General features: G+C 43.5%; 1 long non-coding RNA gene across 1 annotated transcript in view; it reads left to right on the top strand.

The window, feature by feature from the left end:
* LOC309508672 overlaps positions 1-20,830 on the top strand; it is a 73,595-nt gene extending 52,765 nt beyond the window's left edge. The window contains exon 2 of the long non-coding RNA XR_014209662.1: positions 20,401-20,830. This is a non-coding gene — a long non-coding RNA (uncharacterized lncRNA). The remainder of the gene's footprint in view (positions 1-20,400) is intronic.
* The last annotated feature ends 6,814 nt before the right edge of the window (positions 20,831-27,644 follow it).

Here is a 27,644-nt window from a genome sequence, read left to right as displayed (position 1 = left end):
TATAGCTCACTATATGACCTGAAATCGTTACCTTAAAGAGCTATTTCTGTTTGATTAATCCTATAAACCCTAAAGGGACTGCATAACCAAGCATAGAAAGTATCTATGAAGAGAGAAAATAAGCGTTAAATAAGAAAAATAATATTATGAATGATAAAAGGCATAATATATAATATACTATATATACATAATGAAGACAGACTTCACTGCCAGTTCACTTCACTGTTCACACACACACACACACAGCTCCAAGTCCCCACTCGGCCAGTGTAGAGCGACATTGGTCTGTTAGTAATATAGATATGTATGTGTGAGTGCAATGGCACATAACAATGGCAAGTAAATTGTTAGGGACTGCATAACCAAGCATAGAAAGTATCTATGAAGGCCTATATATAAATATATATAACTTATAGTTACAAAATAAAGACATACTTAACTGTTCACACACACACACACACACAGTTCCATTGCAGGCTATTGTGAGTCCACTGTTGTATAGGTAGAGATCGTTCAGAGTTGAGATTCCATCTTGGCATGTTTAATTATTTATTTATTTTTGCATATTTGAAGTTATATTATGAAAAAGGACATTAAAAGAAAATTGTGTATTTCATTTTTGTTTCTTCAAAATGACCAGATGCAGCAAGTCAACTCAAAAGTTTTGAATTAGATCTTCAAGAAAGGTCCACTGTTGGATGGTAACGAACGACATATGTTTGGTTGCATTTAAATTGAGCAATATTTCAAACACTGACTTTCTCTGTACATCAACATCCTTGAAACAAAGGAAACAGAAAAATAAGGACATGTCTATTGATTTTTTTTTAAGAGTAGAAATTATGTTTTAATTAATAGGCCACAACGAGAATGAATTTCTTAAAGCAATAACTTTGCTGTAATGTCCACAACATAAAGCTTCTGATGTTTTATAGTGCTTTCATTGAAAGTGTTATGATATTCTGTATTATTTGTTGGTATGGAACTGCTACTGAGGTACAGAAGAAATTATTAAGAAAAGTAGTAACAAGTAAATTGTTAGGGACTGCATAACCAAGCATAGAAAGTATCTATGAAGAGAGAGCGTTAAATAAGAAAAAATAATATTATGAATGATAAGAGGATATTCTCGCCTCTGCTTCTGAACTGTTGCCGTCGGCCATCTGTATTTTTTACCCCGTTGTAGATTTAAATGGTCTTTCCTAAAAAAAAATCGTATTTTTTAATTTTTGATAACTGATGGGTTATATATATATATATATATATATATATATATATATATATATATATACAGTTACATAATGAAGGCAGACTTCACTGCCAGTTCACTTCACTGTTCACACACACTCACAGCTCCATTGCAGGCTATCAAGTCCCCACTAGTATAGATAGAGATCGGTCAGAGTTTCAGGTCCCCACTTGGCATGTTTTTTTTAAAATAAAAAAATGCTTATTTGAAGTTATATTATGAAAAAAGAGCTTAAAAGAAAATTTTGTATGTCATTTTTGTTTCTTCAAAATGACCAGAAACACTAGTCCCCTCTTGGCCAGTGTAGAGCGATAGTCCCCTGTTAGTCATATAGACGTGTATGTGTGTGTGTGTGTGTGTGTGTGTGTGTGTGTGTGTGTATGAGATAGAAAGTTCGCTCTACTTTTTATTTATGCTCTAGGACCAGACCTTGGTTTCTATGTAGAAATTTTCAGATTTATAATGGATTTACTTTTATTTTTTTGACAATTCATTTTCAATGTGGGGTCATTTTGACCCCAAACACCTTAAAAGGTAAAAAAAAAATTACACACCTTGAGAAAAACCAAATCAAGCCCAGTTTTTTTGTGCATGTTTAGATAGATTATTTAGGAAAAGTCCCAGAGTTTCATGCCCCTGAGATGAAGTTAACACTTTTAAAAAATGAAGGAAAAATCCATTGGGGTCTGTATGACCCCAAACACTAATTAAAGGTTAAAGGCAGACTAACAGGTCTTTGAGGGTCAGAATTCTAGCTGATAGACAGGTGTTCAAATACTTATTTGCAGCTGTATCATACAAATAAATAGTTAAAAAATCATATATTGTGATTTCTGGATATTTTTTTTTTTAGATTATGTCTCTCACAGTGGACATGCACCTACGATGACAATTTCAGACCCCTCCATGATTTCCAAGTGGGAGAACTTGCAAAATAGCAGGGTGTTCAAATACTTATTTTATTTTCCTCACTGTATATATATATATCAGACAAGTAATATTCTCTGTCATGTCACTTAAAAAATAATAATAATAATAATATATATATATATATATATATATATATATATATATATATATATACTGTGAATAGTATGAATTGTACTACTGACTATTTAAACAGAGCAGTGTAATTTTTATATGTTAGGTTGACTATTTTATTATTATATTTTATTAAGGCTATGAACAGGCTGCGATGTCAAGATTGCAATGCACAATATGTTGTTGTTGTTGTTGTTGTTGTTGTTGTTGTTGTTGTGTGTGTGTGTGTGTGTGTGTGTGTGTGTGTGTGTGTGTGTGTGTGTGTGTGTGTGTGTGTGTGTGTGTGTGTGTGTGTGTGTGTGTGTGTGTGTGTGTGTGTGTGTGTGTGTGTGTGTGTGTGTGTGTGGCTCAATCGAACAATGGAGACATAAAAACATACTCCGTCATTTTGTTCATACAGGATATCATTCAAACTGAAAAGTGTTTCCTTATATTTGTGTACACTCGCAATAAAACACAACATTGTGCTATTGTCAAACTATAAACTCTTGTCACACTGTAACCTACAACTGTCACCCAACCAAAATCTCTCACACACACACACACACACACACACACACACACACACACACACACACACACACACACACACACGCACAGTTAAAAAAAAAAAAAATAATTTATCCAACCCCATTTAAAAACAGTCTGTCGGTGCCATCTTTTGGACATTCATCATATTGCATTGTTTTTCATTTCTTGTCCTCAAACCGAGCACTAATCTGTTTATTTTTAAGTCACAATTCTACATTGATTAAAAAAGACAATCAAATGTCTTATTTTATACAGAAATAAATTATTTATAATTCGGATGAGAATAAAGTTAGTGTTAATTAAAATTGTAAGGAAAACAAATATATTGATCTGAAATCTACTATCATTTGCTGCAAATAGGTTGAAACAAAAACAATAGGGCCTTCGCCTTCGGCCTTACAAAAACAATAGGGCCTTCGCCCTTTCAGGGCTTGGGCCCTAATAATCAATAATCCTTAGAAGAACAATAGGGCTCTGCGTCCTTTCAGGGCTTGGGCCCTAATCAATAATCCTTAGAAGAACAATAGGGCTCTGCGCCCTTTCAGGGCTTGGGCCCTAATAAAGAATAATCCTTACGAAAACAATAGGGCCTTCGCCCTTTCAGGGTTTGGGCCCTAATAATAATCCTACCAAAAACAATAGGGCCTTCGCCCTTTCAGGGCTTGGGCCCTAATAAACGGTGCAGAAACAATAGGGACCTCTCACCATCAGTGCTCGGGCCCTAATAAGACTTTTAGTACAGAGAGCTACTGTTGGCTACTGGGCTACTGAACTGACTTCAGCTCAACAATGCTGGTAGCAGGAAGTATGGCAAATACAAATTCAAAAATACATATCCAAACCTCACATGTTTTATTGAAGTCCTGGCCTGAAGACAACAGGAAATGACTTGTTTTACACTATGATTAACTCCTTATAGAGATTTAATCAGATTAACATATATGGTCAGTCTAATCTTAAGGCCTTAGCGGTGGTAAATTGTGAAGATTTTGAGTCTTCGCTGAAGGCTGTGTCCATGGCGGCCTGACAAATTCTGAAGTTTCACCATGAAAGTTGTAACTCAGGCATACAATGTCCGATCTTCCCCAAACTTCACATGTTTGATAAGAGTCCTGTCCTGAACACATCTACATGAAAGTATTCAGTTATTGTAATAGCGCCACCTGCTGGTAGCAGGAAGTGTGGCAAATACAAATGACTTTGACATAGTCCTCCTGTTGTGATTCCAAAGAATCACCACAAATAAGGAGAGAACGAATACATTTACATTGCTGAAATCTGCACTTTATTTCACATTATTCTTTGAATTAAGCCGAAGTTCGGCCATTTACAGCTATCTGTATCGACGCGAAACATCAGGAACCACCACGCCGAACCAGAGCAGAAGAACACCCGCCAAACAAGAACCCGACAGCTTTTATAGGGAACGAAGAACCTGCGCACCGGTGCTCCCAATCATGCCGCAATCAGCCAGTCACCTGAAGACAATACAAACGCAACACACAACACACACAAAACAAGGAAGGACTGACAGGGACGTCACACCTCTTATATTTGCATAATGCCCACCGTGCTCTGTTTTTCCTAAAGCCGCCGGGTGGCGGTGGCACGGGTACGAGGGCCCTTTTCATCGCTGCTTGCAGCTTTAATTCATTATTGTTCTGCTTATCACTGTAAAGCTGCTTTGAAACAATCTGTATTGTATAAAGCGCCAAATAAATAAAGGTGACTTAACTACTGTTGAGAGAGGGGACATCAGAAATCCAAACTAATACATTTTCCTCCCCTTTTTTCATATTATTATTATTATTAATATTTATTATTATTGTATGTATCATTTTTATATTTCAAATGTATTATTCATATTTATGTTTTCAAAAATGTAAGCAAACATATCTAACCAAATATATCATTTTCACGTGTCATTTCATAAATTCTCGTACACTTTTTCTTTTTTATTATCTTGAAATGATGTAGCTGCACACACAAAAAATATTAAGTAAGCCTATGGGTTTGTGCATTCAGTGTTTTTTTTTTTCTCATCACTTTTTACTGTTTCATTAGAATCATAGAAAAACAACTTTTAACACAACTGAAAGTTTTTCATCGACAAGAAATGCAAAGACATCATGAACTTAAAAATGTAAAGCTTATCTCACAAAATTTTTTTTTCTTTTTATTATAGGCCTATTTTCACTCAAGTTATATATGGATAACACACAGGAAAGATATGCTGCTTAGAAAAAAAATTCAGGTAGGTCACTCTCATACTCCCAATAGTCCACACTGATGTTTGCTTTGCTTGAGTTGGCCCATCAAGGTTTGCCCATGTTCTGTTATTCTCCCATGTTGCATCAAAACCACATCAGGCCTCTGCAGAAAAGAAAATTCTATACTGTAATCATGGGCTGAGTTTTCCCAGTGAGACAGATTTAATCCGTTTAAACTGACTTTATTTCTGATTTATCATATAAGAAACTGCACATTTCTGGCACTGTCACTGATAGTGTTTTCCAGGCATGCAGTATAACCAACAAGGAGGCCCACCACAGGCCCACATGGAGCTGACCATTCCACTGATTTACTTCCAGAAAGTAACAAGTAACTGTGAGTGTGTATTTATGTATTTGTTTATGTTTGTTTATTTGTTTGTTTTTAAGAGAACAATATCTTGCAAAGTTCTCTTTTCGACAACTTCTTCATTTTAATTGTTTTTATTGCTGTAAAAAGCAATTAAATCTTTCTTTTTTCTTTTTTTTTTTCTTGATGTCGAAAACGTACTCGGTTACTAACGTAACCTCTGTTCTCTCTAGAGAGGGAACGAGTATTGCGTAAGCTAGCTTACGCTGCGGGAAAGTCTCCTTTCTCGAGATACTGAAGCCAAAAATTATCCTTAATTTTTTTTAAACTTTGTCAACGCAGTGCGGCAGCCTGCAGACCTAGGGCAGGCGAATCGCGTGCCCATTGGCTGCTCTGCGGCAACTGCAGCAGCCTATGGCTGAGCCTTGCGCGTGACGTCACGTCCAATGAGCGCGCTTGGCGCGCTTAATGCGTCACAGCCCGTCATTAGGGATGTGGCTTAGCGTATATAAGCAAGGAACAGAGGCTGCTTCACTGGTTTCTGTCGCATGAAGCGAAATGAGCTCGTGGCGAGAGCACGGCGGGTTACGCAATACTCGTTCCCTCTCTAGAGAGAACAGAGGTTACGTTAGTAACCGAGTACGTTCTCTTACGAGAGGTTCTCTCGTATTGCGTAAGCTAGCTTACGCTGCGGGAACACCCTTGTCAACGCCGTGCGCGCGCCCAGCATCCTGAATGAATCCCATGGGGGGGTCCAGGGAACGCGAAGCGGAGCTGGGCGGCCAAGATACCACAGTACACAAGCACATAATATGGGGCAGGGAGCGGCACAGCCGGTCCAACTAACACTTCCCACATAGTGTAGCTCAACCAGTAGAGCTAAATCCGCAACATAGCCCGCGCACAGACAGTGGGCTGGCTTACGCGAGACTTAGACTGATAGCACTTTGGCCTGCAAAGCGGGAACTTCCAGGTTGTAAAACCTAACAAATGTGGAGGGGGAGGCCCAGCCTGCCGCCGCACAAATGTCATGAATGGGAATCCCACTGGACCACGCCCACGATGAGGCCATGCCTCTGGTGGAGTGTGCCCGAATGCCCAAAGGGCACTGCAGGTTTTTAGATGCGTAAGCAGCTGCGATAGCATCAACTATCCATCTGGACAGGGTGTGTTTCGAGGCGGCGAGACCCTTGGTGCGCCCACCAAACGAAACAAAGAGCTGCTCTGAACGCCTGAAGGCGGCGGAGCGTGAAATATAGCTTTTTAGCGCTCTAACTGGGCAGAGGAGATTACTATCTGCCTCGCAGCCAGCATTCGGCAGGGCTGAAAGGGAAATGACCTGCGCTCTGAAGGGAGTGCCCAGAATTTTGGGGACGTACCCATGCCTCGGTCTGAGAATAACTTTAGAGTTATTGGGTCCGAACTCGAGGCACGCAGCGTTACTGGATAATGCGTGAAGGTCTCCCACACGTTTTACTGAAGACAGAGCTATCAGAAAAACGGTTTTGAGCGTGAGGTATTTCATATCCACAGTTTCTAAGGGTTCAAAGGGATGTGCTTTCAGTGCGTCTAAGACCAGTGAAAGATCCCACATAGGAACCGAAGGGGGTCGCGGGGGGTTCATCCTCCTCGCTGCTCTAAGGAAGCGGATGACAAACTCGTTCCTTCCTAATGCGCGGCCCGGCTCTGAGACAGAGAGCGCTGAAATGGCCGCGACATAGACTTTGAGCGTGGAGGGGGACCTGCCCGCGTCCAGTAGCTCTTGAAGGAAGCACAATACGTGCGAGACCCCACATGTCTGTGGATTAAGCCCTCTGGTAGTGCACCATTTGTTAAACACCGACCATTTAGACGTGTAGAGCCGCCTCGTGGAGGGGGCTCTAGCTTGTATGATCGTGTTCATCACCCCTTCTGGTAGATCAGCATGTAATTGTTGAGGCTCCACGCATGCAGAGACCAGTGCTCTGGGTGGGGATGCCAAATCGAGCCGTGGGCTTGAGAGAGAAGGTCTCTCCGCACCGGAATCGGCCAGGGGGCTGAGTCTGCCAATTGTATGAGTTCCGGGAACCAAGCTTGGTTCTCCCAGAACGGGGCTATGAGGAGCACTGTGTGGCGCGCTTTCCTGACTCTCTCGATGACCTGAGGCAGCAGAGAGACCGGTGGAAACGCATATAGCGGGCCGCTGGGCCATGTCTGGGCCAGCGCGTCCTCGCTCTTTGAAAAGAACACTGGGCAGTGTGCGTTGTCTTTTGACGCAAAGAGGTCGACTTTCGCTCTGCCAAAGCGGCGCCACAGCGACTGGACTGTTTGGGGGTGTAGAGACCACTCCCCAGGGGGAACGTTGTCCCTGGACAGTCTGTCGGGGCCCTCGTTCAGATGGCCAGGCACATGCGATGCTCTCAGAGAGTGCAGAGAGTGCTGAGCCCATACGAGGAGGCGTTCCGTCAGGGCGCAGAGTTGCTTTGATCTGACACCGCCCTGGCGGTTCACATAGGCCACTACTGAAGTGTTGTCCGTGCGGACTAGAACATGGTGACCATGGAGGAATGGGAGGAAGTGCATGAGCGCTTTCTCGACCGCAAGCATCTCTAGACAGTTTATGTGTAGGAGATTCTCCTGGTCTGACCAGTGGCCATAGACCGGTCTGCCTTCGAAGAGCGCTCCCCAACCTAGGTTGGACGCGTCTGTTGAGACAACTTTCCGGTGTGAAACCACTCCCATAGTCACTCCAGTGTGATACCATTCGGCTGCTAGCCAGGGCTGCAGGGCTGAGACGCAGACCTGAGTCACTCTGATTAGCGAGCCGCCGGTCGCCCAGGCTCGATGGGACACGCGCGCTTTCAGCCACCGTTGAAGCGGGCGCATGCGCAGTAAACCCAGCTGAAGCACTGCTGCAGCTGAGGCCATATGCCCCAGAATGCGCTGAAATGCTTTCAGGGGAACCCGGTTGCCTTCTTTGAAGGATGCAGCGAGGCGCTGGATGCGGCGCGCGCGCTGCTCCGACAATCTGGCCGTTATTGCCACCGAGTCTAGTTCTATTCCGAGAAAGGAAATTGACTGCCGGGGCGAGAGCGAACTCTTGGTCCAGTTGACCGCTAGACCCAGACCCTCCAGGTGGTCGAGTAGCGCTGTTCTGTGAGACACAAGTTCTGTCTCTGACTGCGCTAGAACGAGCCAATCGTCCAGATAGTTCAGAATTCGCATTCCCTGACTCCTCAGGGGAGCGAGAGCCGTGTCCATGCATTTCGTAAATGTACGGGGTGCTAAAGACAGGCCGAACGGCAGGACTGTGTATTGATAAGCTCGACCGTCGAAGGCGAATCTCAAGAATGGCCTGTGACGGGGAGTTATTTGGATCTGGAAATACGCGTCTTTCAGATCGAGAGAGATAAACCAGTCTCCTGGGCGAACTTGCGCAAGGATCTGTCTGGTTGTAATCATCCTGAACGGCCGTCTCATGAGAGCCTTGTTCAGATGTCTCAGATCTAAAATAGGTCTTAATGCTCCGTCCTTCTTGGGAACGAGGAAGTAACGGCTGTAAAAGCCTGACTCGCTCGAGGAAGGATGAACTTGTTCTATGGCCCCTTTTCGCAGCAGCTTTGCTATTTCTGCTTGAAGCAGATGCGCTGTTTCCAAACTCACTTTCGTTTCCGTCTGCGCTAGAAAGCGCGGAGGGCGACGAGCAAATTGGAGCGAATAGCCGTGTCTTATGGTGTTGAGCACCCATTCTGACGCGCCCTGAATAGCTTCCCATGCTTTTGCATGCATAGCTAGGGGTCGAATGGTCTCTGGGTTCAGATCGCCGCGTTGCGCGGGATGGGGAACCTGTACCAGAGAGGATGGGGCGGTGCGCGCGCCGCCGATGCTCGGACACGAGGGCAGAAGAACAGGGCTGGCCGACTGTGCAGATTTTAGAAGCTCGATCTCGGACGATGGAGCGTGAACTGCTGCCAAATAACCCAGGCGCGAGAGCGGCGTGGGGATAATGGTGTCTGAAAGTGGGTGCGCGTGCTCGTGAGCTGGCGCGGGATTTGCACTTATGACACGGCCAGTGTTTGGGAGCTTTATGAGGTTTGCAACCTGTCTGGCAGAGCGGGTAGTGGGCAGGTGTGAGCACAATGCTGTGGGCACATTTTCTGCACTTGATGCTCGAGCGGAAAGTTTCCGCTTTAAGAGATAGCGCTCTGGACGCGTTGCCATGGGAACCTGGTCTGTGTGAGGCAGTGAGCACACGGGAGTGGGCACTTCTCCTACACTTAATATCCCTGCGGCTTGAGCCGTAGCAACTTGAGGTAACTGAGTGACAGAGCGAGCAGCGAGTAGGTGTGGGCACGGAAGTGTGGGCATATTTCCTACATTTAGTACTCGAGCGGTGTGAGGCCGCTTTATGAGAGAGCGCTCTGAGCGCGTTACCATGGGGATTGTACATGTGTGAAGCAGTGAACACATGGGTGTGGGCACATTTTCTACACTTAAAGCACTTATACTCTTTTTGAGATTTATCTGAGTCGCCGTGAAAACGGCGTTTGTGTGCAGGCGAGCGAGTGTTATTACTGGCTCGTTGGCTGCGGTGTGTGCTGCTGCAGTAGCCTGAACATAGGGGACTGACAGAGCTGTGCGTTTTGATGGCGGTCCGGCCGTAGCGGGACCCAACCATCTTTTCCTCCTTGCGGATGCTAGGAGGACTTCGCGGGCTCAGGCTTTAACGCGATCTTGGGCCGCGGGCCCCGTGGGGGCGGCGGTCTGTGACGGCTGGTCGAGCGTGACCTGGGGCGACTGCCCTGGCGTCGCTGCGAAGCGCTGGGAGGCCTGGAAGAGCGCTGATTAGAGCTGCGCACAGGAGGCTGAGTTTGAGGGCGGCCTGTGGCTGGGCTCGAACGGCGGGGCAGGAAGAGGTTCATCGCCTGTGACGCCTTCTGTACTTCGGAGAACCGATCCACAATTCCGCTGACCGCAGGGCCAAAGAGGCCGGTGGGCGAGAGTGGTGCGTTCAGGAAAACAGCGCGCTCTGAGTCACTCATGTCAGCGAGCGTCAACCAGAGGTGTCTGTCGATGACGGTGAGCGCGGCCATGGATCTGCCGATGGCTTGAGCAGCGGTCTTGGTGGCGCGTAGCGCAAGATCCGTAGTGCTGCGCAGATCAGTTAAGGCAGACTGACCCGAGCCCTTCTCATCCAGTTCACGGAGGAGGTCGGCTTGAAGGATCTGAAGGACGGCCATTGAGTGCAGGGCGGAAGCAGCCTGGCCGGAGGCGGCGAAAGCGCGGCCGGCGAGAGCTGAGGTGGTCCTGCAGGCTTTAGACGGCAGGGCAGACTTTGAGCGTCATCTAGCAGACGGCGGGCAAAGGTGCGTTGCCACAGCTTCCTCAACGGCGGGGATACCGTTATAGCCGTTCTCGGCGGCTCCGTCCACCTGGGAGAGAGCCGAGGAGACTGGCGAGCGGAGTCTGGTGGAGAACGGAGCGTTCCAGGATTTAGAGAGCTCGGTGTGGAGCTCAGGCAGGAAGGGTGCTGACCTAGAGGCAGGCGCAGGGCGGCGGCTAGGTAGAAAGCACCCGTCAAGGCGATTGGGCTCCGGCTCCTAAGGTGGGGACCAATCCAGTCCCATTCTCTCGACCGCTTGAGTGAGGAGGCGGAGAAGCTCCGCGTCAACACTAGCACGTGATCTAGTAGACTCCAAAGTCGAGGGGGCGGAGCGGTGAGAGCCCGACCACTCCTCGCTGTCAGACGCGAGCAGAGAGCAGCTGTCAGCGGCATCATCTGCATCATCCCCCAGGACGACGGCAGTGCGGGCAGAGGCCGGCAGCTGCGCGTCGGTGAAGGGTGGGGGGGGAAGGAGAGAGCGAGGCTCGCGGGAGAGGTTCCGGCGAGCACTCAGCTGTAGCGTCCAGTTCCGGCGGCCTTTGGGAGCGACGTTTCTTCTTACGTGGCCCGGAAGAAGTGGCCGGAGAAGGTGGAGGTTCCTCGAACTTAGCGAGTCGAGCCCGTAGGGTCGACATCGGTAACTCCTCACACTGATCGCAGCCGCCCTCGGAGAGAGCGCGGGCTGCGTGGTCGAAGCCCAGGCAGAGAGTGCACACCACGTGGCGGTCTCCGTCGCTGAGCGCGGCTCTGCACGAGCCACAGGATGAGCGAGGCATTTGCAACAACGCCTCGCGCTCTTTTAGATGCAGGTGTGTCGTGGCGGACACACAAACACACAACACAGAGCAAGAAAAGGATATATATGCCGGATGGCGCAGCAGGCAGGGAAGGCTGAAGGCGGCGAGCGGCCGGCGTCCTCAGGCTGAAATCCTCGGCGTGCTGGTCGCTTGATTCGACGGCGGCTTCCTCGGAGATCAGCGATGCGAAGAGCTTCGCTGAAGAGACAGAAATCAGTGAAGCAGCCTCTGTTCCTTGCTTATATACGCTAAGCCACACCCCTAATGACGGGCTGTGACGCATTAAGCGCGCCAAGCGCGCTCATTGGACGTGACGTCACGCGCAAGGCTCAGCCATAGGCTGCTGCAGTTGCCGCAGAGCAGCCAATGGGCACGCGATTCGCCTGCCCTAGGTCTGCAGGCTGCCGCACTGCGTTGACAAAGTTTAAAAAAAATTAAGGATAATTTTTGGCTTCAGTATCTCGAGAAAGGAGACTTTCCCGCAGCGTAAGCTAGCTTACGCAATACGAGAGAACCTCTCGTAAGAGAACACCATATTTATCAAAATACAAGAGGCATAATTGGAAGGTTTATATAAAAACCATTCAAAACTACTGCCCTCTAGTGTACAAAATGCAACTCATTCATTGTTTTGCATGTCTACATTTCAACATTTAATTATGATATTTTAGTAGCAGAAGACACTAGTGATGCCAAGGATGCAAGTTTGATTCCCAGAAAATTTACACTTTTAATGCACTGTAAGTTGTTTATAATGTTAATGTCTTCAAAATGCATGATTGTGAATTATTATTTTACTGCTAGCACTATTACATAGACCTACAGTAATGGCCTTAGGTGTGACATGTTTATATAACACAATACTCTCAGGATACGTATGTTTACCACTTAGTGAGGTGATATACTCATATACCTCATATGATCAAAGCACAACTCCCCAGTGTGCAGTTGTTGACTAATTCATTATTTCCAATTTCCAGACTGCTTATTAGAGACTATTGCACACATGTACTCTCTCAAACACACACAGGCACCTCACCGGATGGACCTCACCACCAGATGGTCTTTTCATTAACCTCTGAATAAAATCCTTTTACCTGCATCAAATCACTCATCTATGACTCTCTTCTCCACCTTTTTATCCCTCAGATCTGGTTTGTTTTTAAAGTGATTTGAGCTTTGAAGTGTCCAGATGGATGGGTGTGAAAGATGTGGGAGTGAGCATGTGTACACATGATCCAGGCCACACACAACTTGTACTTGGTCCGTTCTTTTGGTGCTTGAAGTACAGGTGGTTCTCTTGGAGGTTTCTTATTTTCTGGTAAATGGTATATATTTTGTTTGTTGTTCTAGGTCCTTTCTTGGTAATTATTCAAATTATTTTTTATCATGCTAATTGATTCCATTAAGTGCTGCATGCTGCATGAATACATTACTCTGATTTGCACTTTGAGGGGATAATCATCTGGGATATAATTATTATGTGGGTTTGTGATTGCTGTACTGGGGGTTGTGTGTCATTATGCGGATGTCCCCATCAATTGCATGTATCATACTGTAGATGTTTACTCACAGTTGTGGGTGTGTTTGAATTCACTCTTTAATTAGCACTTTACTTTAATTAGTAGTTTACCCAGGGCTTCTGTCCTGGCATTAGCTGACTGCAACTTTCTATGTTCCAATAAAAATATTTGAAAGTGGTTTGTTACAGAAGGAAGGATGAAGTTGACATTTAGTCCAACAGGTCCGTCTAGTGGCATAACCTTAAGATCGAGTCTCCACACATGAGAGATGTGGGGTCTGATTCTGCTGGTGTCTTTGAAATCAGTAAATGCATGCTTGAGAGAAGTGTGAGTAAGCGATCTGGACCGAAGGATGTGTGTTTGTACTGTGTCTGATAACAGATTAACTACAAGGGTGTTGGTGTGAATGAAACTGACTGTCAAGGAAATGACAAATCAGAAGTATTAAATGGAGGCATAGCCAAAACAACAGACCTACCTCAATTCTGTGAAGAAAAAAAAAAGAAAAAAATGTAACATTTTAGTTTCCTGTTAATGTATCAATAGCTTAATCACTCCCCACCAAATATAATTTGGTTGCCTTTATAACAGAAGTGATTGTGAACATTATCATTGTTTACTTTTTAGTTTTTAATAGAGCACATGGAATTTGCATAAATATTTATATTGTATTAATATATTTTAACACCTAATTCCCATGTTGGCAAAGTTTAATTTCAGCAGCCATTCTTCAGTGTCACATGAACCTTCAGAAATTATTCTAATAGGCTTATTTTGTGCTCAATATCATTTCTTATTATTATCAGTGTTATATAAATATATATATTCCTGAACATCATATAATTGTTCTAGCACATGTCCTCATTTTAATATTATCAGGTTCAGGAATCAGAACAGAGCAAAGCTTGCAATGTGTTCCAGATCAAATAGTTTCTGTCTTGCTTTTAACCTGAATTGTACGCAATTAGGATAGAATAACATAAAGTCTGCATGATCTAATCATTAGGGTGAAGAGAAGACACATGGAAAGTTTAGCAACTCAGGACAACATTTCACAAGGCATGGATTTGCGAGACCTGACCGCAGAAAAAAGTGTCAAATTCATTAGCAGTTGCTTACACCGGCCTTGATGTGTATGATAAAAATGATAGTTTCCATGGTAACCGATAATGTGCCAAAACCAAGAGTAAGACCGGTTGCAAGTAGACTACTCTCATTTATAAATGTGGGCTGTGAAAGGTTATGCTGTAGTAGCTGACATACAAGCTTGATTATGGTTTTATTATTTTGCTTTGACCTCAAATGCTTTATATGGATACACTGGATAGGGCTGTGCCAGATGGCATATTCATTCATTTGTCTCATCAAAGGAATGACATGTCACCCATTCCCCACAATCAAACACTCCCATGTTTGCGTTCAGTGACTTCACCGTATCCATAGAAACAAGTCATTGGTGTTAGGCAGGGTGTTAGGAGGCCCTCTTATATCACGTCATTTAGAATTTCACACTTCTAGACTATACACACCGACATACACACACACACAAACTACAGATAAAACAAGGTGAACATGTGAGGAAGACATTTATTCCCTGAAATTAATTTTCACTACTGATTTCAAATGTTTTTAAAAATCATATCATTTGCCCTTAATGGCCAGTTAGAATGTGCTTCTTTAATATTATCTGTGTGTCTGTTGAGCACACATGCAGTGCTTCAGAGAGACAAAGTCAGAGAGATCCTAAAATATTTGTTTGAATATACAGAATGTACTGATATGATGAAATAGATATTCCAGTTACATATCGTGAAAAATATAAAAACTTATTTTTTTATTTCTGGTCCGGTCTCGTATCTCTGACGGAGGAGCGGAAGCATAAAAGGAGGAGCGACGACGGTGAAGGATGAGAGAGGACAGGCCTGGACTGTTTTATTTGATGTTTTGTTATATTATGTGTGTAAGGTTAAACACAAAATGAAAGTAAAGGCGGCAGCCCCTCATGGACAACTGCCGCCTTTACTTTCATTTTGTGTTTATTTATTAAAGTTGTTGATTGTTCGCCGGTTCCCACCTCCTACTTCCCTCAACATCTAACTGCGTTAGCTGGTCCTCGCCGCTGTGGGGAATCTGTGGTGCCATCGAGCATGGCTGAGCAGAGTCCGTCACCATGGACGCTCAAGGCGGTGCGCTGGAGTGAGTTGCTGGGGGGACGGACGAGCTCGCAGCCAGCCGCCCAGGTGCTGGAGGGGCGGCTGCCGTCCGTGAGGGAGCGGAGGAGTCGCCGCCGTTTGCCATGGCCCGGAGCCTGCTGCCATTCGCCATGATGGGGAGGAGCATGGAACGGGGGAGCCGTCCTGTGTCGAGCCGTCGAGGAGTGTCGAGCTGTCCACCGAGGGCTATCCAGCGCCACCGGCAGGCACCGTGGAGAAGATCGCCCAGCTGGTGGAGGACCAGATGGCAGTGCGTTGTGGGAACCGGACCAAGATTTTATTTTATTTTCTCTCTCGTCTCTGTCGCTCCTCATGCTTCAGTCTCCTTTTCTCTTGCCTCGTCTATCCATTTCCCCAGGTGCCGCGGCCGCCGTGACTGGCCAGTAGAGCAGAGTAGAGCGCAGTCTCGGGTCCCTGGCCTGCGAGGGGCGATGGGGGTATGTGGCGAGCACTTAACATGCCTAAGACTTTTGCACAGTACTGTATGACAAGTAAATTCTAATTTATAAAATTAAACTTTGTTAATTTTAGATACATTTTCATTCAAATTCATATAGTCCTTCACGTGTGAATAATAACGTGTTCTCTGTGAGAGTGCTATTATGTGATCTACAGCTAGATGAACAGATGTTTTGCATCATAATTACTGTTTTGTATTGTATTGTACAAAGACAAGAAAACAGACAAAAAATTTACCATGAAAATACTACAACAATAGTATTCTAACATTGTCATAATCTCCATATACTGCACATATCAGAAATGTACTTTCTACAGTAGACCAGGCCCATCTTATTTTTAGTTGAATGGTCTTTTTATAGAACGCACACATGGTCTGATGTTATAGTTCCAGTTCATCCTGCTGTGCTGGCAGTTTATGCACTGGCCGACATCAACCTATATAATGGCAGATGCCAGTCTGTGTCATTGAACATGTGGTCATTCAAATCTTCAGAGTGTTTCGGCATATACGGTCAATGGTATTTAGTGTAGTCTCCTGGTGCTTTTTATCATTTTCTTCTCCTTTTAATTCACATTTTCCAGTCACTATTTTCAGTACAAACTTGACATTGTCCACTAAAAAATGTATATCTGTTTATTTTTCCTTTGCCTGTATACTGTATCTGCACGTTGGTGTTGCTGGATGTTCTCCAGTGAGCATCACATAATTCTCTTCATCTATGGTGTTAAAGTTGCACACGGCAGAGGCTCTATGTGTTCAAAACCCATCTGTTTGGCAAAATATGTGTGTATGCGGCCTGCAAGACGTCTGCATGTGAAAGACTGCTGGGATGGTGAATTGTTCATCTGGAGGACTGCCCTCTCTGCAAGCATGCATGAGCCAAATGAACTACATCTCCCGCACTCTGCATCGTGTGTAATGGCATATGTTGTTGTTAGCATGCCAAGCCACCCAGATGAGCTATCCCTCTAGGCCTTCACTCACATGCACCACTCTGCGTGACCACAAGGGGGTTTGGGGTGAGGTCTGAATAGGTGACTGATTTTTAGATTAGCTACAGGGCCAGAGAAACAGCAGACCACAAGAAATGTTTTGCCCCAGCGTCTGAAGAATTTGTTTCTTGGGTGATGTTGATTCTCTGTGTGAGTGGAGAAATGGCATAGATGATTGATCGATTGCTCCTGATCAATTGCTCCTGTCTGCCTCGTTGCTTCTGCTGCTGTTGCGTTGGTTTGCGTCTGTAAGCTTTATATATCTTTCTGTTTTGAATCATTATTTACTATCATTCCTTGTTGTTTATACTGCTAAATATAACTTACTCAACATCACACATTAACCTGACATCGCTAGCTTCAATCTAAATCGTTATTGCTAGCACAACACGCTAGTAATTTGCTAGCCTGTTAGCTTGCCATCCGTGCCCTCTTTATTTATTTATTTATTTTTCTTGCGCCTTTTACGAGTCCATCAAACAACTTAGGTGAGTAGGATCAGTCAACAAACACGGTGAGTCATGTCATCTTCTCCTCTTTGCACCTCATGCAACATGTTTAGCATATCCTTCACCGTCAGCACAAGATTTACATGTGATAAATGCAGGGAGATAGTCAATCTGACGGGGAAGATTTCAGAACTAGAGACACGCATCCAAGCTTTAATCGAGGTTAATTGTAAGAGCGTAAAGGCTTTAGATACTGCTTTGGATGCGACTAGCTTATTGAACTCTTTACATTGTTCGGTTCCGGCTGAAGTACAGCCCGTGCAGCAGGGCAATGGGCTTTATGCACAGCTACACTACTTCCTGAACTTCAGCCAGCTCTTTGTTTCCTGTCTGCCATTATTGGACAAACTGATTAATCCAGGTGTGCCTGACCTCAGTAACAATAATCAGACACACCTGGATTAATCAGTTTCTCCAATAATGACAGACAGGAAACAAAGAGCTGGCTGAAGTTCAGGAAGTAGTGCAGCTGTGCATAAAGCCCATTGGGTGACTGTAAGGCGCTGTAGTCGCGGGACAAAACACCGCTCTTCCGTTCCGATTACAACTTCAAATAGATTCTCCCCACTCAGTGAAACACCCACTGAGAATCCTGTTGAATGTGCCCTAGTTATTGGCGATTCTATTACATGGAACGTGAAAATAGAGACACCAGCCACCATAGTCACATGTTTACCGGGAGCCAGAGTGCCTGACATCAAAGCAAATTTAAAAGTGCTGGCTAATGCTAATCATAAATTCTCTAAGATTATTATTCACGTCGGCACTAATGATGTTCGACTCCGCCAGTCAGAGATCACTCAAATTAATGTTAAAGAGGTGTGTGAACTCACAAGTACGATGTCAGGCACTGTAATTTGCTCTGCTCCCCTTCCTGTTCGCAGGAGTGATGAGATTGTCCTCACTCAATGGCTGGTTGTCTAAGTTGTGTCCGCAAAATAATATAGAATTCATAGACAATTGGAAAAGTTTTTGGGGCAGACCTGACCTGTTAAAAAGAGATGGTATTCACCCCTCCTGGGATAGTGCTGCTCTTCTCTCTAGTAATATGGCACATAGTCTTAGAGCTCAAACATGAATTGGGGCTCAGGTCAGGAAGCAGACAGACTGGCTAAACCGACCGTCGGCGAGCTGTCTCACGTCACCAAGGTCAGATAAATCCCATCACATAGAGCCTCTTTCACCTAGATATCATCATATAGAGACTGTGTCTGTTCCCCGAATTAGGAAATACAAAAAACTTCCAAACCCATCTAAGGGTACATTTTTTTATAAAAAACAGATATAATACAAATGAGCAAATGATAAAGCTTGGGTTGCTGAATATTAGATCCCTTACTTCAAAAGCACTTATTGTAAATGATATGATTACAGACTATAATCTAGATGTGCTGTGTTTGACAGAAACCTGGCTAAAACCAAACGATTACATTACTTTAAATTAGTCCACCCCACAAGATTACTGTTATAAACATGAACCTTATCTGAAAGGCAAAGGGGGAGGTGTTGCTGTAATTTATAGTCATATTTTCAGAATTACTTAGAAGTCTAGTTTCAAATATAATTCTTTTGAAGTGTTGGTGCTTAATATAGCAATATATAGTGTAAATGATAAATCACGTTTGAGATTTGTGTTGGCTACTGTATACAGGCCACCAGGGCACTATACAGACTTCATCAAATAATTTGCTGACTTTCTATCAGAGTTAGTATTGGCTGCCGTCCTAATTGCTGGTGATTTTAATATACATGTGGATAACGAAAAAGATGCATTGGGATTGGCATTTAAAGACATTCTTAACTCTATTGGAGTTAGACAACACGTGTCAGGACCTACTCATTGTCGTAATCATACTCTAGATCTAATATTATCACACGGAATCAATGTTGATGCTGTTGAAATTCTGCAGCAGAACGAAGACATCTCAGATCAGTATCTAGTCTCGTGTAAACTTAATTTAGCCAAGGCTGCACTCTGTGTTACAAATATGTTAGACCTATCACTTCTGCCACTAAAGATTGCCTTATTAATAATCTTCCTGATCAGTTTCATCATCTCAGCATCCCAGATAGCTTAGAAGAACTCGATATTGCGACAGAAATTTTTACTCTCTCTTTTCCAGCACTTTAGACACAGTTGCTCCGATGTGCTTAAAGAAGATTAAAGAAAATAGTCTAACACCGTGGTACAACGAGCACACTCAGCCCCTTAAGAGAGCAGCCAGAAAAATGGAGCGCAACTGGAAGAAAACAAAACTAGAGGTATTTCGCATTTCATGGAAAGAGAGCTCGATTGCATACAGAGAGGCCTTAAAGGCTGTTAGATCTGCTTATTTTTCAACCCTATTAGAAGAAAATAAACAAAACCCTAGGTATTTATTTGAAACAGTGGCTAAACTAACGAAAAATAAAGCTTCAAGCCCAGAAGTTTCCAAGCAGCACAGCAGTAATGACTTTATGAACTTCTTCACTTATAAGATTGATAATATCAGGGAGAAAATTATAACCATGCAACCGTCTACTACAGTATCGCATCAGGCAGTGCATTGTAGTCTCCCTAAGGAAAAATTATTTTCATTCATTGCTATAGAAGAGGAAGAATTCGCTAAACTGGTTAAATCATCTAAATCGACAACATGTATATTAGACCCTATACCGACTAAGCTACTGAAAGAGATGCTTCCAGAGGTCATAGATCCTCTGCTTAATATCATTAATTCATCTTTGTCATTAGGATATGTACCAAAAACTTTTAAGCTTGCTATGATTAAACCGCTTGTTAAAAAAACTTGATCCTACAGAATTAGTCAATTACAGGCCGATCTCAAATTATACCTTTTCTGTCAAAGATACTAGAAAAGGCGGTATCCTCACAACTATGTTCCTTTTTAGAAAGAAATGATATCTGCGACTATTTTCAGACAGGATTTAGGCCGTACCATAGTACTGAGACAGCTCTCATCAGAGTCACAAATGATTTGCTCTTATCATCCGATCGTGGTTGTATCTCGCTATTAGTGTTACTCGATCTTAATGCTGCATTTGATACTATTGACCACAACATTCTTTTAAATAGACTCGAAAATTATGTTGGCATTAGTGGAATTGCAATAGCATGATTTAACCCTCTGGGGTCTGAGCTGTTTTCTGGCCCTGGAGGTGTTCTGACATGCTCTGACATTTGTGCTTATTTCTGTTACTTGTGACATTTTCATGGCTAAAGTCTGATTACACTGTATTTAGCACAAACTCTGCTACAATAATATATCAGCAGCATGTATGTAAAAGTTTGTAGTTTTGAGATAATGACATTTATGCGTGGTTTGTGAAAATACAAAAAAAATGTGTCACTGAAATAAGGCCATGAAACCCATACTGATTATTTCTTCACAAGACTTTTGAAAATTGTATCACGTAGCCTAGAATATTTGCTCCAAAACTATGTGAAAATCATCCTGACTGCTCATTCAGATAAGACAATATATTGATTTAAAATTTGTAAGACGTGTTTTCTGTAAGAAAGCTTTATGCGAAGAGGCGTGATCACATCATGAATATGTATGGCTTTCACACCTAAGAAAGACAAAGACACTCCCCTAATGCCCTATTAGGAGCTATCAGGCCCTATCATTCTGAGCAACCTTGCACAAAGAATGAGGAGATTTAAAAAAGAATGGCTTTTAGATTGTTTGGATTTATTTACAACACAACATAATCCAAAGATACACAACAAATGACAAAAAAGCACATTATTGAAAACAATGATCCAAAGACAGAAACCTTTGTGCCATTCCTAAAAACATTGTACATACCTTTCATTTCCAAGGTGTTTGATTTTCACTTTACCATGTTCATGTATAGAGACTCATGTGAATGTTGAAGTCAACAGGACTCATCCATGGGGCATCTGGTCCCTGTAAAAAAAAAAGAAACTATAGGGCTGCACGATTTTGGGAATAGATTTTATATTTTTCTGGTTAAAATTGCTTTTTAAAATTCACAGAATACACACACAAATGTTTCCAATAATGTATAATGAACACCAGGTTTGTTGTGCCTTGTAGGCATAGGCTACACGCAGTGCTGCATAAAATAATAATAACAATAGCCTAAGCAGCCTATAAATCTTCCAAAATATTTCAGTAACAACTACGTTAGAGAAAAATATATTGATTATCATATGTTACTTCAAATGTTTCCATTCGTTATGATGATATGAAATGAGATTAGAGTAAAAACATGAAGCCTTTGTTTGGTGCGTTTTGCTTTTCAAACCCACAGCGTGCTCCAAAATATGATGCATTCAAACGCAGCGCGCGCTCCAAAATATGATACATGAAACGCACGGTGCGCTCCAAAATATTAAACATTATGGTTACCATATTATACATATCTACGTTTGAGCAGATATCCACAAACACAGTATAGTAAACACGGGTCTAAATATTATAATATTCACCTTATATCTAGCAACAGTTCAACTGCAATGTGAAGTTTATGCAACAATAACAAACTAATAATTAAGAATTTCTTACCTTACATCTTTCTTGTCTTCAAATCGCGTTCTTCTAATTCTTCTGAGGTAAATCCAAGTGAAACAGCAGAGCACAGCACAAACACAGTCTTCTAAACTCTATGAAAAGCAGAGTAAGTTACCGAAGTCTCTGATTCTTTGTTTTGAGGTGATGGGGCGTTTACAGGTCTGCGTTCGTCCGCATGGATCATTTGCATGTCAAACGCTCGTGCGCGCGTGGGCGTGGTCACATTAGAGTTAATTAGGACGCGTTTGAGAAACTGTACATGCCGCTGCTTTCATACGGATTACTTAAACAGAGAATTAAAAAAAAAAAAAAACATTTACAGACTTTAAAAATAGAGACTCCAAGCGTTGAATAGACATGCGTTTCAAGTCTATGTGACAAACATTCGCTGAGTTACAGGTCATTTTCTGTCGCGTTTCAGAATGAGTTTCACATTGAGAGAGACAGCAGAACGCTTTGTTTATTTTCTTTGTTTTACGAAAAACACAACATTTTGTTTTTATTATGAGTGTACACAAATAAAAGAAAACATTTAACAGTTTTGAATTATGTACAACACAAGCATGTAAGATCAAAATCAACAGAGTATTTTGAGTCTCTTTTGCACTGATCTGAAAAAAAACGAGCCTATCGCGCCGGCGCGATAGCCAATCTCAGGGGGTTAAATCATACTTATCTGACCGTTATCAGTTTGTAGCAGTAAATGAAGAGATGTCTCATCGATCACAAGTTCAGTATGGCGTACCACAAGGCTCAGTACTAGGACCGTTGCTTTTCACTCTGTACATGCTACCCTTGGGAGATATCATTAGGAAGCATGGAATTACTTTTCACTGTTATGCTGATGATACCAGCTTTATATTTCTTCACGCCCTGACAAAACTTACCAATTCACAAAATTAACGGAATGCATAGCTGATATAAAAAACTGGATGACTAGTAATTTCCTACTATTAATTCAACTGAGATTCTAATTATTGGACAAAAAACGTCCTCACGTAATATCCTAGAATACTGTCTAACACTTGATGGCTGCTCTATAAAGTCTTCGCCGTCGCCAGGAACCTGGGTTTGCTCTTTGATACCAATCTTTCATTTGAAAGTCACGTGTCTAGCATCTGTAAAACCGCATTTTTCCATCTTAAAAATATATCTAAAATACGTCATATGCTCTCATTGACAAATGCGGAACAATTAGTTCATGCATTCATGGCATCAATGCTAGATTGTTGTAATGCTATTATGGGTGGTTGCCCTGCACCCTTAATAAACAAATTGCAACTGGTCCAAAACGCAGAAGCTAGAGTTCTTACTAGAACCAGGAATTATGACCATATCAACACTGCATTGGCTCCCTATAAAACATCGTATAAATGTTAAAATATTGCTGATTACTTACAAAGCACTAAATAGTTTAGCTCCGCAGTACTTGAGCGAGCTCTTAACGCATTATAGTTCTTCACGTCTATTGCAATCTCAAAATTCCGGCCAGTTGATAATACCTAGAATATCAAAATCGACTGCTGACGGTAGATCCTTTTCTAATTTAGCGCCAGACAGAAACGGGAACGGGAAAGAACACAGGAATACTCCACAACAATCTGACAAAGACAAGATAAAACTGTGAACTTAAGTAGTCACGTTGATCAGCTGCAGCTGACGCCGCTGATGAGATGCAGCTGTCGCCGCAGATCAGCGGTAGTGATCAGTGACCATGCCCACACTTACACACATTACAACAATCACACGAGACAAGAAAGAGACAGCGAATTCATGAACCGTGACAGTACCCCCCCTCCTAGGAACGCCACCGGGGCAGGCGTATTAATGTGAGAATGAAACACAGGTTTTAATTTAGATACATGAAAGACGGGATGAATTCTCCTGTACGCCGGAGGAAGTTTGAGTCGGACTGCCACAAGACTAAGGATCTTGGTGACAGTGAACGGGCCAATGAATTTGGGAGCTAGCTTTGACCGGGAGGCTTTGACCGGTGGCAATCGGCTTTAGCCTTGGTGCACGCCCCCACCTGGAGCAGAGTCTCATGGGCTCTGTTCCATGTGCGGTGACACCTCTGGACGAAGGCGTGGGCGGAGGGGACCGTGACCTCAGATTCCAGACTAGGAAAAACTGGTGGCTGGTAACCTAAGCTACACTCAAACAGAGATAGGCCCGTGGATGACACTGGTAACGAGTTATGAGCGTACTCAACCATTGAGAGTTGCTGACTCCAGGAGGAAGGATTCTTAGATACCAAAGATCACAACACTTTTTCCAAATCTTGGTTGGCTCTCTCGGTTTGGCCATTGCTTTGGGGATGAAACCCAGAAGATAGACTGACACTCGCTCCCAGTAATTTACAAAACTCTCGCCAAAATTTGGACACAAACTGGGGTCCCCTGTCAGAAACCACGTCCATCAGGAGGCCATGTAAGTGAAAAACGTGGTCCACAACAGTCACCGCTGTCTCCTTGGCTGAAGGGAATTTGGGCAAGGGAATAAAATGAGCCGCCTTCAAGAACTGGTCCACTACGGTCAAAACGACCGTCTTTCCCTGGGAGGGCGGTAATAAAATCTAGCGCTATGTGGGACCAGGGTCTCGAAGGGACAGGGGTCGATTGGAAGTCTTACCAGTGGCACAAACCGAGCAAGCCAAAACAAAACTGTGAATGTCGCGAGCCATTAATGGCCACCAGAATCATTGCTTGACCAAAAAAACTGGTGCGGTTAACTCCTGGATGACAAGCCACGTTGGAACAATGCCCCCACTGAATAACGTCAGACCGTAATCCCTCCGGCACAAACAAACGAGTCGGAGGGCAACCGGGCGGAGGCGTTACCCCTTCTAAGGCCGTCTTGACCTTCGATTCGACCTCCCATGTGAGTGTGGAGACAAATAGGGTCTCGGGTAAAATGCACTCGGGAGTGGACGGGCGTTCGGAATGGTCAAAAATGCGCGATAAAGAATCAGGTTTGATGTTTTAGAACCCGGGTGGTACGAGAGAGAAAAATCTAAACGACCCAAAAAAAAGTGCCCACCGAGCCTGGCTGGAGTTGAGTCTTTTGGCGGTTCTGATATATTCTAAGTTCTTATGATCGGTCCAAACGATAAAAGGTACCCCCGATCCTTCTAACCAATGACGCTATTCCTCCAACGCTAACTTGACTGCCAACAACTCCCTGTTACCAATGTCATAGTTACGTTCGGCAGGTGATAAACGATGGGACAAAAACGCGCAAGGATGCATCTTGTCGTCTGTGGAAGAACGTTGGGAAAGTACTGCGCCTACCCCCACCTCTGACGCGTTGACCTCCACCACGTACTGACGTGAATGATCAGGGGCTATCAAGATGGGAGCTGAAACAAAGCAGCCTTTCAGTTTGGTGAATACAGCCTTAGCTGTATCGGACCACCTGAACGTAGTTCTGGGGGAGGTCAAGGCAGTCAGAGGAGCGGCTAGTTGGCTGAAATTGCTAATAAAACGCAGATAGAAATTGGCGAACCCCAGGAACCTCTGTAGGGCCTTACGGGAATCTGGACTTGGCCAATCTACCACAGCCTTAACCTTCTCAGGATCCATACGTACTTCCTCAGACGAAATGATGTAACCTAAGAAAGGAACAGACTCTGCATGAAAAGCGCATTTCTCCGCCTTGACAAAAAGCCCATTCTCTAGCAACCTTTGAAGCACTCGCCGGACGTGCTGCACATGTTCCTGGAGAGAAAATCAATATGTCGTCCAGGTAGACATATATGAACTGATCTAACATATCTCGCAGTACGTCATTGACGAGAGCCTGGAAGACCGCTGGGGAGTTGGACAGCCCAAAAGGCATAACCAAATATTCAAAGTGTCCCCTGGGGGTGTTAAAAGCAGTCTTCCATTCATCCCCCTTCCTTATGCAAACCAAATGATAGGCATTACGTAAGTCCAATTTTGTGAAGACCGATGCTCCCTGCAACCTCTCGAAAGCTGAAGACATCAACGGCAAAGGATAAGTATTCTTTACCGTGATGTTGTTCAACCCTCGGTAATCAATACAAGGTCGCAGAGACCCATCCTTCTTCCCCACAAAAAAGAACCCCGCCCCCGCTGGAGAAGAGGAAGGACGGATGAACCCCGTTGCTAGAGAATCAGAAATATATTTCTCCATTGCCTCCCTTTCTGGGGCAGAAAGAGAATATAACTTGCCTTTAGGCGGAGACATACCTGGCAGTAAATCTATGGCACAGTCGTAGGGACGATGCGGAGGAAGAGAAGCAGCACGAGACTTACTGAACACTTCCTTCAGGTCGAGGTACTCAGCGGGCACGTTAGATAAATCCACTGCCTCCTCCTGAAACACAGAACCAGAAACAGACGAACAAGCAGACACTAGACAGGACTCATGACATTGATTGCTCCATGCAGAAATGGAATTCTGACGCCAGTCCACTCTAGGGTTGTGTTGGGTTAACCAGGGGTGAACAAGGACAACGGGTGCTAGTGGAGAATCCATGAGAAGAAATGATAATGTTTCGGTATGGTTGCCTGATGTGATGAGGGTAATGGGTCCGGTGGTGAGTGAAATGTTAGGGAGTTCTTGACCATTGAGTGCGTTGACTGATATCTTGTGGGTAAGTGACGTGATCGGGATCTGAAGTCTGTGAGCAAGTTTTAACCCTCTGGGGACCAAGGTGTTTTTGGGGCCCTTGAGATGTTCTGACATGCCCTGACATTTGTGCTTTTTTCAGTTATTTATAAACATGTTAATGGCAAAGGTGTAAATTCACTCTATATAGCATAAACAGGGCTAGCATAATATGTGAGCAACATGTATGTAGATGTTTGTATCTTTAAGAGAATAATGTTTATGCGTGGTTATTGAAAAAAATAAAAATGAAAGTTGTTGAAATAAGACCACAAAACACATACTAAATATGTGTCCACAAGACTTTTGACTAATGGATGTTTTCACTTCGAGTTCTGGCTTCAAAATTATGTGAAAATAGTCTTGCTTTATTGTTCACATAAAACAATACATTGATTTAAATTGTGTAAGACAGGTTTTGCTTGGAAAGCCAATATGCGAGGGGGGCGTGAAGGAGGAGTGGTTTACACCTGAGAATACAATGTCCCACCCATTATGCATAATTACTTGCATAATGAGCCATTCATTCAGGTGTGACACTGACTGAGCCAGTGTTTTTATCTATCTTGTAAATATGCTTTGCTATTTTATTAAAAAGGTTACAATTACAACAATAATTACAATTTCAACAATTAAAGCTGCAAGCAGCGATGAAAGGGCCCTCGCACTCGTGCCATCGTCACTCGGTGGCTTTAGAAAGACAGAGCATGGTTGGGCAATGTGCATTTAAGGAGGTATATATAATAGTTGCTAGCATGTTTAGTATGTTTCTAGCATGCTTAGTACACAATAGTTATGTGGTTAGTACTGCATTACTGTTTTAACCATGTCAGTTTCTGTTGGCAGTAGGTGGGGCTATGTCTGCATCTGAATATCGCTATGTAGATGTGTTCAGTGCAGGACTTTTATCAAACATGTGAAGTTTGGGGCAGATTGGACATTGTATGCTCGAGTTACAACAACTTCCTTTAGCATTTCTTGCATGTTTTATGATGTTTCTAGCATATTACATATTAAGTTTGGGGCAGATTCGACATTGCATGCCTGTGTTACAGCAAATTCCTATTTAATTGCAGCAATAGCATGCTTTAGCACTTAGCTAAGTGTTTGCTAGCATGTTTTAGCATGTTTCTAGTATGTTGTTAGCATGTTTAGCACTTGCTGGCACTTTTTAATGTTTTTATATGTCCACAACAGTGTTTAACATGTCA

The sequence above is a fragment of the Leuciscus leuciscus genome (assembly GCF_965113295.1).
Source record: "Leuciscus leuciscus genome assembly, chromosome: 10".
Classification (NCBI taxonomy): Eukaryota; Metazoa; Chordata; class Actinopteri; order Cypriniformes; family Leuciscidae; genus Leuciscus; species Leuciscus leuciscus.
The sequence above is the reverse complement of the archived record's forward strand: the minus strand, read 5'-3'. Positions and strand labels throughout refer to the sequence as shown.